Below are 17,790 nucleotides of genomic sequence, written 5' to 3'. Positions count from 1 at the left end.
ACTAGCAAAATACTGTAACTACTCTTCATACTTTCAGTTCCTTCAGAAAAAATTCCACCTTTCCAGCATTAAAGAACTGTAATTGGACTAGCCTTTCCTTACTGCAACTACTAAAATACAAACACAGAAATGCATTATTTTAATGTGAGTGCACACAATAAGAATTATTCAAGTTGCAAAAATATGTTTGCCTACCTAATTTTTGTAAGAAGGATCTTTTATTTTGACGAGAGTACTTAGCATCACCTATACAGAACTAATGACACAGAAAAGTGTTCAGGTACAAAATGTCTAATTTTTAAAACACTAGGTTAATTTGTTTTCTAAACCCAAACCAATATTTGAACAGTTGAGCAAATATTTGAAATACATTCAGCCAGTTACCTATTTAGAAAGGGAACAAATTTATTTAAAAGGGCTTTTTTTCCCCCTCTCTGACACCATAGTACAAAATACAGACTAAGCTCACAAGATCCTAAGATTTTTACTAGTCTCAAATTAGAATCACCCAATAGATTATTGATATAACAACACTAGTGTAAACAAACAAACACACACTTTAAGAGAAAAGAACACATGTGCTATAAGAACCGATATACCAAAAGACTCTTCACCTACTAGGACAACTACAGGCCTGGTAGAGCTGGTTTAGGTAGTAGTTCTAGTCTTGAACTGAGCATTACTAAGTTTGAGCTGTTTTTCATGATAATTTTTATAGTAATAATAACAATGTCTGGAGGAATCATGATGTCTTCCTTTTAATGATGTCCACAAATAAGACATGTATTTCTGTTTAACATAAATATTCAAGCCCCTGTTCTCCTTGTAATTCCCACCAAGCACATAGGCAATACTCTTAGACATATTTCATGTTGTCCGCACCTGCAAAGCTCATCTCTTTTCCTTCACATAAGGGAAAAAAGTTCATTATCAGAAGAACAGATTCAGTTTGGTCTGATATGAACACCTGAGACCAAGTTTTACTCTGCAACAAGATATAATTAGAGACAGCTTTGGTAATTGTCACTGTATGAAGGTGAGACAGAATTACAGAGAATTTGGAGAGAGAAAAGAGCCGGCATAAACTGTAGAATCATCTAGTCCAACCCCTGAACTCCAACCAACACTGAACTGGGAGCAGGTTAGCTGGGCTTGGTCCCGGTGGGTGCTGAACATCCAAGCACAGAGGCTCCACAAGCTGCCGCACAACGTGCTCAAAGGCTTAATTAAACTCACAGTGAAAAATGCTTTCCTTATACTCAGCCAGAACCTCCCCTGCTTCCCTTTATGAGGCTGTGCACCTCGGGAAGGAGCTGGGCTCCATCTTCTTGGTGACCTCCTTGCAGGGACTGGCTGAGGCCCCCCCGAGACCCCGCTCTCGGGGCTGACCAAGCCCAGCTCCCCCAGCCGCCCTGCACAGGACATGCTCCAGCCCTCTTGGCCATCTCGGTGGCCCTCTGCTGCAGTAGCCCAAGTTAGTCAGCATCTTTATTTTACTGGAGGGGCCCAAACCTCAGACTTTGTTACCAAAAATATAACAAAAATCAAATAATTTAGAGGAAAAAACCCTAATAAATCATGCGACTTTGGCCCAAGTAGAAAGGGAGTTATACACAATTACTATCACTACTATTCTACTAGGAAATACGTTTTTTTAATCCATAATATTTAAATAAATAGTTTGATCAATACAGTATCCAACAAGTAAATACTTTAAGCTCAGATCTACAATGTTTCCACACAGGTTAAAGTTAATGATGCAACTAATAGCAGGCAGCTCGGGTACACCAGAAATGTTGTTAAAATCTAGGTATACACTACTGCTTGCTAAATTTTGAATCAAACAATCCTTAAAGCAGTAGAATATGTCACTATACTTTTTAAGTGAAAGGAATAAACTTCTGATAGTAAAAATACTCATACTAAAAATCAATGCAAAATTTAAGACAGGCAGAAAAAGCCCAAGTTTAAAGAAGTGAAAAGCGTAATCATATCAAAGTAAACTGGAAGTGTGATCAAAAGAGTGGAAAACAGTTAATTCCAAATAAATTATTAACTTGGAACACCTCCTAAACTAGTCAGTCTATAAATATAGTAAAAACAAGAGGGAAAAACAGCTTTCTAATACAGTTCTCAGATTCCCATTACAAGGAATTATCAATTTTTTGAAGCATTTTTTGTCTGTTAAAAGAAAAGTAGATCAACCACCAACATACTCCTTAATCGCATTTACTTATCTTTCTGTTTATATAAAAAAGGCTACTTTGAATCCCACTTGGAAAGGTCTCTGAATCACAAGTTTGCAAGTGCATGCAGGCCTGTAAAGGCTTCTGAAATATTTACTCATAATAAAAGCCTTACTATTTTCTTAATTTTCTTTTTAGAATAAGGTCTGTGTTCCAATTTCATTCAAATTAGGCCTAATGTTCCCAATACCATAACAGTCTCGAATATTAATTTTCATAATCCTGCCCCAAAATAGTCTGTCTTCCTTACAAACAAAGCTATGTCATTAGAGTTGGATACAAACTGTAGGCTCTCTCCAATTTCATACTTTGAAAGTTAAACTGAGGGATGGCATTTATGTGCATTTATGTGCTCAGTATATAAATCCAGTTAAAAGTGCCATACAATAAATAATAACGCAACACACGCTTTCAACACATTTGGAAGTAAAGGTCTAAAACCAGCTTCGTTTTGGCCAAACTGCAAAATTTGACATGCAAGCGATGTTGCAAATAGGAAGCCCCACGATCCACCACAAATACTACAAAGATGGAAAGTTACGCAGTGCTTTTGTGGCACTTCCTCCTTACTGATGATCAGAATTAAAAAAGCTTAGATGGTAAAATACCCAACCCTTAGCTGTGATACTTTGAGGTGCGTTACCGACATGCGTGAACCCCCACGTTTGGTTAACAGCTTACATGCTTTTCTGTACACTTCAGCCAGTGGCACGAGGAATATAAGCCACAGCAGCACTTCAGTGCCTTCATTAACACAGATTCCATAATACAAAAGACTCCTTAATTAAATGGAAAGTGGATTTACAGTACCTACACAGGCAATACATTTTAAAGGGCTGTAGTTACTGCAGAGTAATTGACAACTTCTTGGGGTAATTGTTCACAGAGCGTTCGGCTTGCGGTGACTCTCCAGCAGTGATTTTGTAGAAATGATTAATTAGAAACTATTACAATAAAACTAAGACAGCTTTGCCAGAACAAGTGTTGGGTATAGTGCCATCCACTAGGAAGAACCAATGAGTGAAAGTGTAAATTCAACTCCAAGTAGTTGTTCCGTAAACTCGGAGGTGGAGACACCTTTGACAAAGCTGCAGCTCTTCTTTCAAGGCTTGGGAGGCACTCTGGCCTACACACAGGTATCCTGGTGGTTCTGAGGTTGGTTGGTCCATGTCCATGTCCAGCATGGCAGGAACCACCGAGGGTCATATCTTACGATCTCCGGGGTTTGTGCCAGGAACCTACTCCTGGTACATAATGTGGCACAGGGCTTTTTGGTGTCTCTTTTACTAAGAGCAGTATTGCTCTTAGTAGCACTGAGTATCTTGATACTGGATGGTTTGATGCTAGTACGTTAGTTTTTGTATGAAGCTTTTGGTGTGAAATGTCAGCAAGATCACTTTTAGCCTTTAAATTTTGCTTACTGAAAAAGGAGAGGTAAAAATGCACATAGGAAAAACTAGTCATGCTAATTCAGTTCTGAATGCTTCTACAACTCGTATGAGTGACACAAAAACCACTCATGGTTGCGAGTAATTAAAAACTGCATGTCAGCAGATTAAAAAAAAAGTTTGTAGGCAAAACCACAACCACATCCAGCCTTGCACTTTGTAAAACTGTCTAATAAGGTCTGAACCTCTGTTTTCTCATGTGATTTCTGAAGACTTCTCAGTTCACGTTTTCCTTCTTACTTTCAGATTAAAGATAACATACGGGGCCAGAAAGAAATGGGTCTCTTTAGAGCTCCAGAATCATCTATGTTTACCAATGAATCACTAGATAATGCTTTGTTTAAAAGGAACATTGTTGAAATGCTATATGTAATGCAGATACCAAAACTAAACTTGCTGTGCTGTGCCTAAAAACTGTGACAAATGAAACAAAAGAATTCATACATTCTGCGAAGGGTATCTATCTCTGAAGGGCACTTTAACGCTGGGAGTCAGCTTATCAAACACTGTCCCAGCCTAGAAGCTGAGAAAGGAGAGGAAACATTAGCAATTTTCTACCCTAATAAAGAGGGAATAAAAAGATATCTTTGAATGCAACTCTTTCTCAGCAAAGGATTCATTATAAGAAGTGTCTCCATAAACTCGTATATTCCTGGTTACTAAAGCCCTGGTGGATTAATACAGTTAAAAAAACCCCAACCAAACAAAAAACCACTGAAAAAGTCAGAGTCTATCTGACTGAGTCTGTCTGTTCTTATGAAACAATATAATAATTTTAATTTTTAAAAATATCTTGAATATACTTTGTTCTTTCTGCTCTGATTTACAGTATAAAAATCTCAGAAATTATAAAAATACATTTTTATTTTGGAGCTTTGGGGATTTGATACTATATTTTTTACAGTACTTTATCAAGCCCCAAATCCTAGGAACTCCCATGCGCTGACTGAAAGATGAAGACTAAAATGCTGTTATATACACATACGAGAAGGACATTTGGTATTCAATCCTTCTAGCTGCAAAAATCAAATGCACCTAATGCAACACCAAAAGGAATCAACATAACACACATTCGCATTTCAAATGCACATTACACAAGTGATCAAAGAAAAAAAGAAAAAAAAATCTAAAGTAAAGCTACTTACATAAAAGACTGTACATAAACCATTAAGTCTTTTGAGTGGGATCAATATGTTTCAGACTGTGCCACTAATGTGACATTTTAATGGTGTGAGAACTGTAAACAAAACATCTTAGAGATAGACAATAAACTATAAGGATGGTATAACCTTTAAAGGACTAAATAAACAAATACACAGCTTTCTTTTCTTGCCAAAAGTGGACATCACACGAATCACGTTGACGGATGCTGCAGAGCTGAGAACGTTGTCCCCGTTTCTGGGCAATGTAATAAACCCACAGAAACCAGCCAGAGAAGCAGCCGAGTTCAGCCACCATATTTGGGCATTATGAGCCTATAAATACACATGCAGCATCTAAACAAGGGTAGGATTTTAATTCCCTCAGTAAGAACATGGGGGGGTTTGTACTACTCTAATAATATACTCTCTGCAATACTGACAGTTTTCGTGTAATAACGCCAAAATGCAATTCCACGCTTTTGGGGACAACCTCCTGCTATAAACATCCAACAGGAGCTCAGTACCGGCATCCACAGAATTACGCAGCATCCCGCCCACGGTAGCTGCCCGGCAGGGCAGGGGGACACGGCCTATCCTCCTCTCCGGGGAAGCCGCTTGCGCCCAGCTGCGATGGCTTACGCTGGTAAAGGAGCTGGCTGCAACTGCTCCTTGCATGAGCTCATTACATACTGGGAGCATTATGCTATCAGAGCAGGGCTTAAAATGAAACCCAACAACACAGATTCCAGTAATTTTGTTTGACTCTCGAAATAAGTCATTTACGAAACTGAGAGCTTTGTCCTTGTTTATGTCACGAAGAGTGGAATACACAAGATGCTATCACAAGAAAAGCATGTCACAAGAAAGCCCCTTGGCTTCATTTCATTTAAAGAGACAAAACTGGGCCAATTTAATATACTATCATGAATCTGCTTTGTTCATCAACAAATACCACGTACAACTACTTATAATTCAATTTTGGGAGTATATTATCTAGCAGTTTTATAATCATTTTTTACTACTAGAAATGATATAAACTAGGAGGAGGATTACATGCTACATTATTGAAAGGGAAGCATCACAGCTCTGATTTCTAGGCACAAGTGGTAATTGGATCGGAAGGCAAAGTTTAAGAAAACACTAATACTCTTGTGTATTAACAGGAGGCCTGTTCTGCTCTGCAGTGCACTGCCCAAGACCATTTCCTTCCTTAATACAGTATTAAAATTCTAATCAGCCTTCATTTTATCTACAGAAATTTATGACCTAGTCTAAATTCTGTGTATCACTTTAGAAACAAACAGGCCTGGAATATGAGAGCCAGCATATTATAATTCCTTAATCCAACTATAATAATCTGTGCAGGCACAAGTGGAGACTATTTAAAATGTGCCTAGTTCCATACTGTGTAACACAGTGAATTGTTGCTATAGATATTCCATGTTCTAGTCTCTAAATGTAGCTATATTAATTACAGATTTGATGCTGAGATTCTAGATATCAAACACTGAAGGAAACTGAGCCCACTGTAGATTAAATGAAAACCAGTAACTTTGGGAGGTATAACCCACAAAAGAAGAATCTTTACGGATTTGTCTAAAGCACTGCTTTCCAAATTACGGGACACTTCCCACAAACAATATGCCAGTTTTTTCAAAGTGGCTTGTAAGCTTTGCCAGAACACCCGAGCACATCCTCCAAAGCACTGCTGCTGCTGTTAAAGTTGGTGCTTTTGGCAGTACCTGCATTTGAGAACTTAGAGAATACTGAGAAACAGGCAGTTGTGTCTAAACAGAGAAAAGAGCTCCCTCAAATCCTTTGCTTTTTTCTTTTTTCCCCCTTTTTGCTCTCCCAAACAAACACTTACCTCTGAGTATAATGTCATAGCTCAAAATTAAGCCAACAGCGAAGAAAAGGAAGTCCCTCCATATTTTAAGGAAAACTGAATGAAAGCACATTTATTCTACAAGATAATTTCAGGGAAATGGCTAGAAGGGCAGAATTATAAATCTAAACATTTACATCTCCAAACAAAACATTAAAACATCAAGCTCAGACTTCAAAGAGTAATAACAAATACTGAAGATCACAAGTCTGGAGCTATGTGTCCAGTTGTCACGCCTCTTCATAGCTTGAGAGTAGAGAAGTTTATGTCAAAACAAATGGGTGGGTCACTGAAAACTTTGATGTAGCAATATCAAGCCACACCACTTCCTCCTCATTGCAAAATCCCATTCTTCTCTTCTATTGTAACAGCACATTCAGCCCATCTCCAGCTTCTCCATTCATGACCACTACAGTACTCACCGTCCCTTCTTCTGCCTCCCCACTCCAGTCCTCATCTCCAGTAATACCAGTTACTAACAGAGGACACAAACAGCTTTCTTCTGCTGCTCTCTCGCAATAAAAGGTTAGCTGAGACAATAATCACATGCCACCTGGCATATACCAGTAAAGGAGGCACTGCAGATGTCCCAGCTGCAGCTTGTCAGGAGGTAGTCATGTTCAGATGGACCAGATGCCTGGCAAGAAAATGCATGCATTCAAATCAACTAACGAGCCAGGAGGCACATGCCTGCGTATGTGGGGAGCTGCTTGGCCAGCAAGGATGTACTGCCATTTAGCCCAACAGCACATGCTGCTGCTCAGCTGCTAGGAGGTTAGAGAAACTGCTCTTCTAGCTCTAAGCTGTGCCAAGTGTAAGTGTAAATAAAATCAGATCAGCCTACAAGGTTGGAACATTACATAAAGAATATAAAATTAGATGGGCTAAATCTTAGGGTGCATAAATGATTTTCAACAACCATGGTCAAAAAAGAATCAACAGTGAAGCACAAGAAACTGGCCCAGCTGATCATGTAACCACTGCTGAGGAATTCAGCTCATGTCCCTCATCCATAGCGTTGCTTTCAGATACTAAAAACAGCTTTTAAATCTGGAATAGTTCCACTCTCTTATACCAAACTCAGAACCAGTATGCTTGGGAGAGTATGGGGAGAGCTTACCAGTATGCTATTACCTTGGGAGAGAGAGAAGAGGAAAGAAGTGGGGGGAAGCCCACTCAGTCCTTACAGTTCCACAGCAGGTAGAAGTACCTAAACCAATCAAGTAAAATTGCATCTTAATTGTAATGTCATTTTCAGTATCTGAATGCAATTTCCTCAGTACTTTCCCACTGGGTAAGGTATGCTTGACAAGTAGAAGCAACTTTATAGACACCCTACTACTGACCAGTCCACACACTATCTGAATAAAAATCAGATTTTAGATTTGCCAGACTTAAGGCTCTGTACATGCTGTACTAGCAGGTGCTGCTGTAGCTACTTATATTTCAGACTGCAGAAGCAGCGCACTGATTGACCAACAGCTCTGAATTATTTTTGGGGAAGTATCCCAGACCTCAAAGTTTCTGTTCAGCCTCTCTGAGCATTTATGAGTAAATTAATAGTAACATTCACAAAATAACACTACAAACTGGCAATTACAGAAACTAAAAATAAATAATTTGACTATGACATTTAAAAGCTTAACGGTAAAAGATCTTTACAAATTAGAGCTTGCAAACAGATTTTTACTTACATGATCATGGGATACACATACGGACCCTCATGGACAATTAACTGATTTTCCATTTTTTTTCTGGTATGTCTCAGTTTTGCACATAAGCTTTTTTTTTGAAAGATTTTTTTTTTAAACAGGCTGCAGTGTGATAAAGACTTTTTTGTTTTGTTTTGTTTTAAAATTTTACATTCTTAAAGCATGCTCTCCTTTCTGACATATTTGATATGGTCATGCTTTTTGCATAGCATTTGTTCTGCCTTCCCGTTCTGGATGAATTACACTTAAAAAAAAAATAAAAAAAAAACACCAAAAAATTCCCTGCCCAACTGATAAAAGCATAAATTTTAACTGGAGAAGGAATGCCAGAACTGGACACTGCCAAAAAAGAACATGAAGTTAAGAGGCACTGACACACATTGTACGTGTTAATCCAGAATGGAAAAGGAACGTGTCATATGAAAGTTTTCAGAGATACTAAGATTTCTGTAATGCAACAAGTTATACTTAAAGGCATTGAACCCCAGCACTAACATTTGGACCGACTTTATCTTTGGAAAGTAGACATACATGGCTGCAATAGAGTAGCAACAGCAGCAAGCCTGAGCCAGTTGCAAATATTGGCTGAGTAACTACAAACGTATCATTTGTCCAGATCTATATATAAGATCTAATCTAGCATAAAAATATTAATTGAGAAGCATATCAAGTTAGGCTTGTCAGCCCTAATATTTTCTGGTTATTTGAACAGGGCCAGAGAATAAGATAAGCATCTTTACAAACCCAGTTAGCTTAACTTCAAACCCAAAACCTTGTTTCTAAGCTGCACAAGGAACAGGAGCCCACATAAAATCTAATTTTGAATGTAGGAGGTTCCAAAGCCAACCCAGTTATATTCATCATTCTCCCTTCTAAAACCTGTCTGCAGCAACATTTTTGTAAGTTCAGTGACCTTCGCTAAAATACTGTATAGCATGTAATTAATTGTTAGGAGGAAAGTTTTTGCATCAGCTACACTTACATTAGGGATGATATATCATTCTTTATTTCTAAAAATCTATTCTTCTGTATTTAATAAGTTTATGCTAACAAAGTATTTCCGTTAGTATTGATGAGTTAAATATTACTTCAGCTTGCTTAGCAGAAGGTATTTTTTTTTCACAAGCCAGTAAGTATTCCCCATTTATCAGTGCAGATCAGCTTCACTTGCTTAGCAGCTAAAACTTGAAGTGAACAATGGTATTTTCAAAACAAATACATCAAGTTAAAGTGCTGGCAGTTCTGGTTTATCTGAATCATATGGTTCCAGATTTCAAATCCAAGCTAAGGAAATAGGGGTTATGACATGCTGCACCTGGAAGAAGTAGTGTTCACAAAGCAGCGTTAAATCAAGGCCACTTGGCTAGTTCAGGCAGTTGCTTGTGTGGAAGTGACAGATCCCATAAGAGCATTAAAAAAAGGAAGGTTTTGGTGTCCTAGCCAACCCCCCTTTCCTTCACTTAATGCTACCATGGACTAAATTTCTCCACTCGGTGTTTGTGGAAAGTTGCTGTCAGGTAATGGCTACTGATTTATTTACATCCCATCACACAGAACAGGAATTAAACACATTGCAAAATACTCACGCAAGCTAATTACAAAAGGTCTTATCATGCTACACCAATTCCGAGTGACTGAGGCTGCAGCTTGATGGGTTAGTTTTCAGACATACCAATTCAGCAATCTGAGTCACCGTAAGACTATGCAAGGACTTACATCAACAAAAAGGTACAGTGGCAGGAAGAAGCAGCTAGGATCTGCAGAGAGACAGAAGTGCTTCTTATGCTGACAGTAGTGGCAATAGTGGTGTATATGGATAAAGCTTTCATCCAGTTTGGGAAACTCAGGAGAGAAAAAAGGAACAGCTCTGAAATTGTTATTTTCCAATCCCTTATTCAATAACACAGTAAGAACTTGTTACTGATACAATAAGCATTGATAAAATACCATGTGAATTGACATTTTCATTTATAACAGATTTAAAAAGTTTGTTCTCTAAATTTTGTGAGCCAACAGTGACGGCTGAAGCAGAGGGACCATTCACTGCTTCCCAGAATAATCACAACTGCGGCTTTCTGTTGCATTTTTTTTCAAGCGGAAGCACGAAACAGTAGTCCTGACGGGAGACTTTGACGGCACTATCTGGATGCCAATGTCATGCTGTGTAAACATGTGGATCCATCAGACAATTGTTGGAAGCAGTGAATTCTAAATTTGATCTAGTGATAAGACTCGTGCTGCTTGAAAAAAAAGAGTTTGCGAAACCACACAACAAAGAAAATGTTTCAGACTTGTTTTTAAAAAAAAAGAAAAGGCACGCAGCGAGCGATGATGTATTGGATGGCCTGCAGACTTCAGCCTCTGGAGAGCCTCGACAGACTGAACAAAGACCTGAACTCTTGGCTTTCAAACGGTTAGATCAGTTTACAAAATATACTCTGACCTGAAAGGATAAAAATGTTTTCTTAGAAAAATACTGATAGTCACATAGACAGAATAAGGAAGAAGTTTTTCTTTGGTATAAGAGAACATGTAACAATGAATTATTTACAACTTCCATGTTTCTAGTGCATGTTATTATCTTAATCAATCAAACAATTTAAATGAAGACTAAGCCCTCTGGTATCCCCAGCTATGTTTGTCTGAGGAAGGGAGTGGTGGTTTATTGCTTTCCTTTGGTTTGCGCTAGCAACACACCACTTCATGCTTTATACAACTTAATGGTCTGAAAGACCTGTTGAAATTAACTCCTTCATTAGCTATACAGTTGCTACTCCCTGTCTTTAATGCTTTCTTAATTACGGCATTGCAAAATTATATATTCGGATTCAGGATTATATTATATGATACATGATTTATTTTTGTTAGACTATAAAACAAAGGTCTCATGAATAAAAATTATACAATATATAACATGACATTTGGAAATCTACTATATTCTTCAGGCTATCTAGACATACTGTGCTCATACTGTATGTGCTATAAGTTTATTTCAAACTGATTAACCTGCCTTTTGGTCCATGAAAGCTGATTACATCAAAAGTCATAAAAACAGTGGGTTCACCTCCCAGCAAAGCTTCTGCAGCCCACGGTTTAAGTCTCTCACTACAAAATTTATTTTTCATCTCAATTGGTTTAAAGACGCAAAAAGCAGAGTGTAGCTCAGCATTTCAGTTATGATTCATGTTGTAATTTAATAATTTCTAAAACATTGTTTACTACATAAAAGGAACTGTGTCTCCCCAACAAAAAGGATCAGAATTCAGGAAAATCAGATCATTCCAGGATGAGCTGCTGAGTCACCAAGAAAGAAGGCACTGAGATACCCATCGTTGCTGCGAACCCAGACTAGGTCAGCAGTAACAAGCTCCTCTTTGGTGACTACTCAGTGACAAATACGGACAGACCCTTTCTCCGTGCCACGTCTAGGAACTCTGTAAACGTACAGCCGTGGTCCGCTGAACGCAGACCACAGCACGGCACCTTGCCACGCACGTAAGGAGGTCCCTGTGTGCAACTTGGTCAGCTGCAGTCAGTGACAATTCACACGTGTAATTCTACTCCTGTCTGTAACTATATGCCAGGCCACGCTTATGACACTGAAGGGCAGCATTAGGCAGGAGAAGCCATCCTCTGTGGCCTGTCCCTACATGACTGGGGCTCACTGAGGAGCACTTAAGGAGCCCCAGAGCATATTACAGCTGATCCAGGTGTGGGACTTCAGCGGTGAGTGGTATCAGCCAGGCCCTTTCGCATCCACCAGTTTAACAACTTAAATCCTCCTTCCCATTGAACAAATGCAGACAAGAAGAGCTCTCCACACACACTTTCTGATCTAAAGCATGGAGCAGCCATCTCATTGAGACCTTCAACACAGCTTAAACTTGTATGAAAGTATAATGAGAAAAATCTGCTGTTTCTTCACGTGAATCAGTGGTACGTCCATTTTTGGGCTGGAGAAGATAAGCCACCCGTGATCGAACAGCCAGCTACTACAGCATATCTGAAGACCACTGCAGCTAGTGTTAGGTGATTTGCACCTATGTGACACATCACAAATACAATTTAGCCCTTGCGAATATATGGAAATCCCATTCCCTCAAGTTCAAGGCCTTGTAATAATAGCAGTCTGTGCCTCTATTTACTATTCTTCACCAAATTATAAAACTAAAATTGCAAGCAAAATATTGGTTACATTGTTTATTTTTCCTGGGTCCTTAAATGTTAGCCACAACGTGTGAGAAACAAGGACAGAGGCCAAGCTGAGTAGGGAAGCTGGGTAGCTCTGACTACCTCCCATGCAGCAGACTGTAAAGACCATAACCATTAATAGTAGCAGAGAAACAGGGAAGGGAAAATCTGTACCAGTAAGAGATTAGATCTTTCACAGAATTTATTCTACCATTTAATAAAATCTTAATATAAAAAGAATGGAGTGGCAGGGGCTGCTATCTTAAACCATTTTTGCACAAATAAAGTATTCCTCTTAAATTAAAATTCAGTCATAATTAAGGACCCTTGCTTCATAAGGTTAATCTTTCCCTTTAGGGGACAACCCACCTCTGATACTGGGGGGACAATCTATTCTTAAAGTTATCTTGCTCTCCAAATACTACAGTTCAATCATATATTTAAGCTAAAACATTTAAACCTCTTTACTGTCAAAATATTAAATATTCATTTTACAGCAAGAAAAATGGAAATTAGTGCTTTACTTCATTCTTCTTCTCCCTTAGATTCATTACATCTGCATACCAAAATACTGGTTACAAATTCTGGCTGGCTAGATATATAATGCTTATTTTTTTAATATAAATTTACTAAAATATATATTTTTTTCCACAGTGTGCAAAGGAGGAGATAGATACACAGTAGTCAAAGTGAATTAGTGTAACACAGTATGCCAAACCACTGCTTTTTATAATAAAAAACAAATTGACATCTGTCATAGTATCATACTACGTGACAAACGCTTCACACTGGGACTGTTACATTTCTTTTAAGCCACTATGCGGGACATAATGTTCAAAGAAGAGAGGGAAGCTGTGTGAGTTTCTATTTTTAGATCAGTATACAGCTTTTATTTGAGAATCTCAGTTCACCTCACCAATATAAATAAAACCATAACACCGCTGTGATACAGTGATTTTCCTATCAACTTTTCAGCTACAGTCATGAGCTCACTAAGCACAGTGTCACACAGCAATTCAGTACCAAACACAGCAAAACATAATGTTTTGGATTTTCTAATCTAAAGAAATCTGTATTTTTTATTTTTAATCAGAATTGATGGGGGTTTTTTCCTTCATTTCTTTCAACCACCTATGAACAATCTTTTCACTTTTTCTTGCTTTTCTTTTTTTTCCTCCAGGGGGTCAATCTTGGACTGACATCCTTCTGGGCTGCACCTCTAGTAAGTACAACTATAACAATATAGTGTGACTGTTATTGTGTATATTTTTTTCATCAATCTACAATAGTGAAAATAATTACCAAAATTGGGACTCCGAGACCCTCTAGTTACTTCTCCGAAAACATACTGGAAAACTGAGCAGGTCCTCACTGCGGAGTTAGGCCCGGCAAACAGTATTTGCTCCCAGATGATGCTGCTTCTCGAAGCTCACAAATTAGCCACCTAAGCAGGCTCACATTACGACGTCTCCGATTTACTGCCTCTTTCGGGGATGCAGTACGCTGCGCGCTCGGGCAGAGGCCGGCAGCCTGCTCGGCGTGACGTGCAGCGGGTAAGCTGCCCACCTTGGTCCACTCACTGAGCGGAGGGCTGGGAGCCAGGATGCTTTCATGCGAGTATCCAGTGCTCTGCCAGCACCGAGTGCTGCTCCGTTGCCCTCGGCAAATCACTTCATCTTCTTCATTTTCTACTATGCACAATGAACACAACGTTATTGTGCCTATCCCCCTAGTGCTTAATTTCCAATTTAATATTCTAGTCACAATAATCCATTGCCTCCCATTTACTTTGATAAAGTATAGTCAAGTATCAATTGGTAACACTTTTAAAAACTTCTTTCCAACTATTGTGAAAGAGGAGCTGAATGTTTATGGAGTAGTTATTTTTTATGTCAGTTTACCATAGGGCCTCTTTAGCCACAAGCTTACAGCCGGAGGCCCCAAGGCATCTTTGCGAATGGAAACTTTCTGAGTTCAGCTCTTAACAAATTTCCAGCCTGCAGTATGTTTTTCATTAGCCTATATGGTGTTATAATAAATGATGCACTTCCTCTTTCATTTTATGATTTTTTTAAACATGCAACAATTTTTCTGTGTCTGTTTTCTATTACTTTCAATATAATGAACCACACTAATCTTAGAGTCTACTTTATGTATAGAGACATGAAGGACATATTAAATAAGATGTCAGCTCTAACAACACAAGCCTCTAATTTAAAGTCTCTACTGAGGGCCAAACACATTACATGCACGCAGCTCCATGGACAGCCATCTTTTTAGGGGCCATTGTTAAAAAAGCCTGAGATCCCAAAACCTAAAGTTGGCCTACAGAAGACTCCTCTAAGTTATACACCTGGAAGACACTCTACCAAAAGAAGGTTGATCCCATTGCCCAGATGCATATGAAACACATGAAAACTTCTCTAAGCCTCCATATATCTGAATTTACATGTCTTTTTTGCACGAAGACCAACCTGATACTTCTATGCATAAGAATTTTAGTGACAATAGTGCATAAAATGACAAGAACGAGCATATGAAAACTCTTTGGGTTGACAGAATGTTGTCAGGTGTTACACTACGCTGTCTTTGGGTTTGGGGTTTTTTTCTTATTTCATGTGCTGAATCAAAATCCAGTGTAAGCAATAACCTTAAATATAAATTAACTTGATAAATGGAACAGATGCTGATGTTCACCTGTTTCGCATCCAACAAATTCACCAGCTTCTAAAACCTTGACTGCAAGTTCAAATTTAGGCTCTTTACCAAAATGAGATATTTTAGTAGATTTTTAAGAGCCAGATAATTCCTCATAGCACTTCTTGATGCAAGTTTCCCTCATACTGAATAGTGGGCAAAATCAGCAATGGGAAAGGTACACCAAGGACCATGGCCTCTACTCCTCAGGAAATGAGAAAAGTAATAGATATGCTACCAGTGAGAAAGCGAGAGGACAAACTGCCTCAGAACAACTGAGTCCGTTTACAGGTTACACATTCAAGGGAATCATATACAGTATGGAATTCAAGATAGATTTGGTTCAAGTGTCAAGCAGGGGCAAAACTCGGAATGATATAATCTTGGGGGAAAACCCATAAGGAGTATCTGGTAATTGTGTCTTCTCCAAATCACTAGATTTCCCATTGTTTCCTATCTCCAAATTTTGCAAAGAAAAAAAAATACACTCCCAGTCCATGACAACACCACAGTGTGATACAATCTTCAATTCAGATTATTCCACTTTGACAAATAGAAACAACATAAATATTTCTCCTTTACTCTCAAGAATTTCATACGTAGTATGAACTACAACATCTACATTTTGTGTTTCAATTGGAATGACTTAAAACATAATTATCATTAACTGATCGAAAACAGTCTGCAAGGATTGACCAAGAATAAATCATGCATGACCAACCTGACTGCCTTCTATGATGAAATGACTGGATTTGTGGAAAAAGGGAGAGCAGTGCATGTCATTTATCTCGACTTTAACAATAGGCTTTCAACAGCATCTCCCACAACATTCTTGTATCCAAGTTAGGAAAACTGGATGAGTAAAAAACTCGAGACTCAGAGGGCTGTGGTTAGTGTGTCATACTCTATCTGGAGGTCAGTACAGCAGGTTAAACTGAGACCTGTCTTACTTAACATCCTTATCAGTGCCTGGAGGAGATGACAGAGTATACTCTCATCAAGTCTGCTGATGACACCAGCTTGGGGGGACTAGAAAATATACTTGAGGGCTGAACATATACTAAGTCCTAAACCTGGAAAGGAATAACCCCTTGCAACAATACAGGCTGCAGACTGACTGGCTGAGCAGCAGCTCTGCTGAAAAGGCCAGAGGGTCTTGGTGGACAGCAAGCTGAAAGTGAGCCAGCTGGGTGCCCTGGCAGCCAAGGTGGCTAACAGCATCCTGGGCTGTATTAACAGAAACACAGCCAGTAGACTGAAGGAAGTGATTTTTCCCCTTAGCATTTGTTAGACTACATCTAGATACTGTCTCCAGTTTGGGGTTCCCCAGTACTAGAAAGACTTGAATGAACTGGTGTGAGTTCAACAGAGGGCCACCAAGATAGTCAGGGGGCTGGAATGCTTGTCCTGTGAGAAGAGGAGGCTGAAGAACTGGGCTCGTTCAGCCTGGGGAAGAGAAGGCTTCGGAAGGACCTAATAGCAGCTGTCCGGTATCTACAAGGAGGTTACTGGGAAGACAGATCCAGGCTCTTTACAGTGATGCATCTTGTCACTCCACAAGCTGACAAGAAGCAACAGGCACTAAGTTGAAACCAGACACATTCTAACTGGTTATAAGGATAAAAAAAAAAGGGGGGGGACACAAGGGACAATCAAGCATTGGAACAGGTTGCCCACAAAGGTTGCACAGTCTCCATCCTCAGAAGTTTGAGATTTGGTATAATCTCATAGCTGACCCTACTTTGAGCAGGAGTTTGGAGAGATGACTTCTCAGGTCACCTTCCAACCTGATTTATTCTGCAATTAATTCAGTATTGTCAAAAATAGTTAAGATTTTAAATAACAGAAGCAGAAAGCATTCAGAATTTATTCAGACTGTTTTGACTTTTCCTGCTACCTATTCTAATCATAGACATATTTGTTTGGTAATATTGTGGTGAAATAAATTTTAAAATAATCATGGAAAAACAGCTGTGGATAGCAAACAACTGCAAACTCTCAATATTTTAATTGAAATCTTGATTGAAATCTTCCACTGGCGGCTATAGTTTTTTGAAACAAAGTTGAGACAGCAGAAAAGAGGGTGCAGAAAGATTTATCTTAATGAATTTTAGACATGCAATGTCAATAGTTATCAGTAAATTTCACAATGAAATACCTGTGTCACAATTTGAAGAACAGTTTGATCTATGATCTCAGCTCTCCCCCTGAATGCAACTCCTAGAGATGCTACGTTTAATCTTTCCCAGGGAAAAATACGATGATTCTTTGATTGTCATATCAGAATCTCTGTATCACTACATTATTTGGCCCCAGCAAGGACAAACACAATCCTCTCTTTCAAAAGTTTATAAACAGCAGATTACAATGACCTAAACAATATCCAAAATATTTTAAAACTATCAATAGAAACAAATGATGGCATAAGAGGAAAAAGAAAGCTTATAAACAAACAAACAAAATAAACTC

General features: G+C 38.7%; 2 protein-coding genes across 6 annotated transcripts in view; one reads left to right on the top strand and one right to left on the bottom strand.

Annotated features, from left to right (window-relative positions):
- C14H7orf50 (chromosome 14 C7orf50 homolog) overlaps positions 1-17,790 on the bottom strand; it is a 133,803-nt gene that overhangs the window by 46,988 nt on the left and 69,025 nt on the right. The gene's annotated exons all lie outside the window — the stretch shown is intronic.
- The window catches only part of GPR146 (G protein-coupled receptor 146), a 55,452-nt gene that overhangs the window by 11,436 nt on the left and 26,226 nt on the right, over positions 1-17,790 (top strand). For all 3 annotated transcript variants that reach the window (XM_064520204.1, XM_064520205.1, XM_026116090.2), the window contains one exon: positions 13,805-13,846. The gene's annotated coding sequence lies outside the window, so the exon portion shown is untranslated. The remainder of the gene's footprint in view (positions 1-13,804; positions 13,847-17,790) is intronic.

This window comes from Dromaius novaehollandiae, chromosome 14, assembly GCF_036370855.1.
Source record: "Dromaius novaehollandiae isolate bDroNov1 chromosome 14, bDroNov1.hap1, whole genome shotgun sequence".
Lineage (NCBI taxonomy): Eukaryota > Metazoa > Chordata > Aves > Casuariiformes > Dromaiidae > Dromaius > Dromaius novaehollandiae.
Note: the sequence above shows the minus strand (reverse complement) of the source record. Positions and strands in the feature narration are given on the sequence as shown.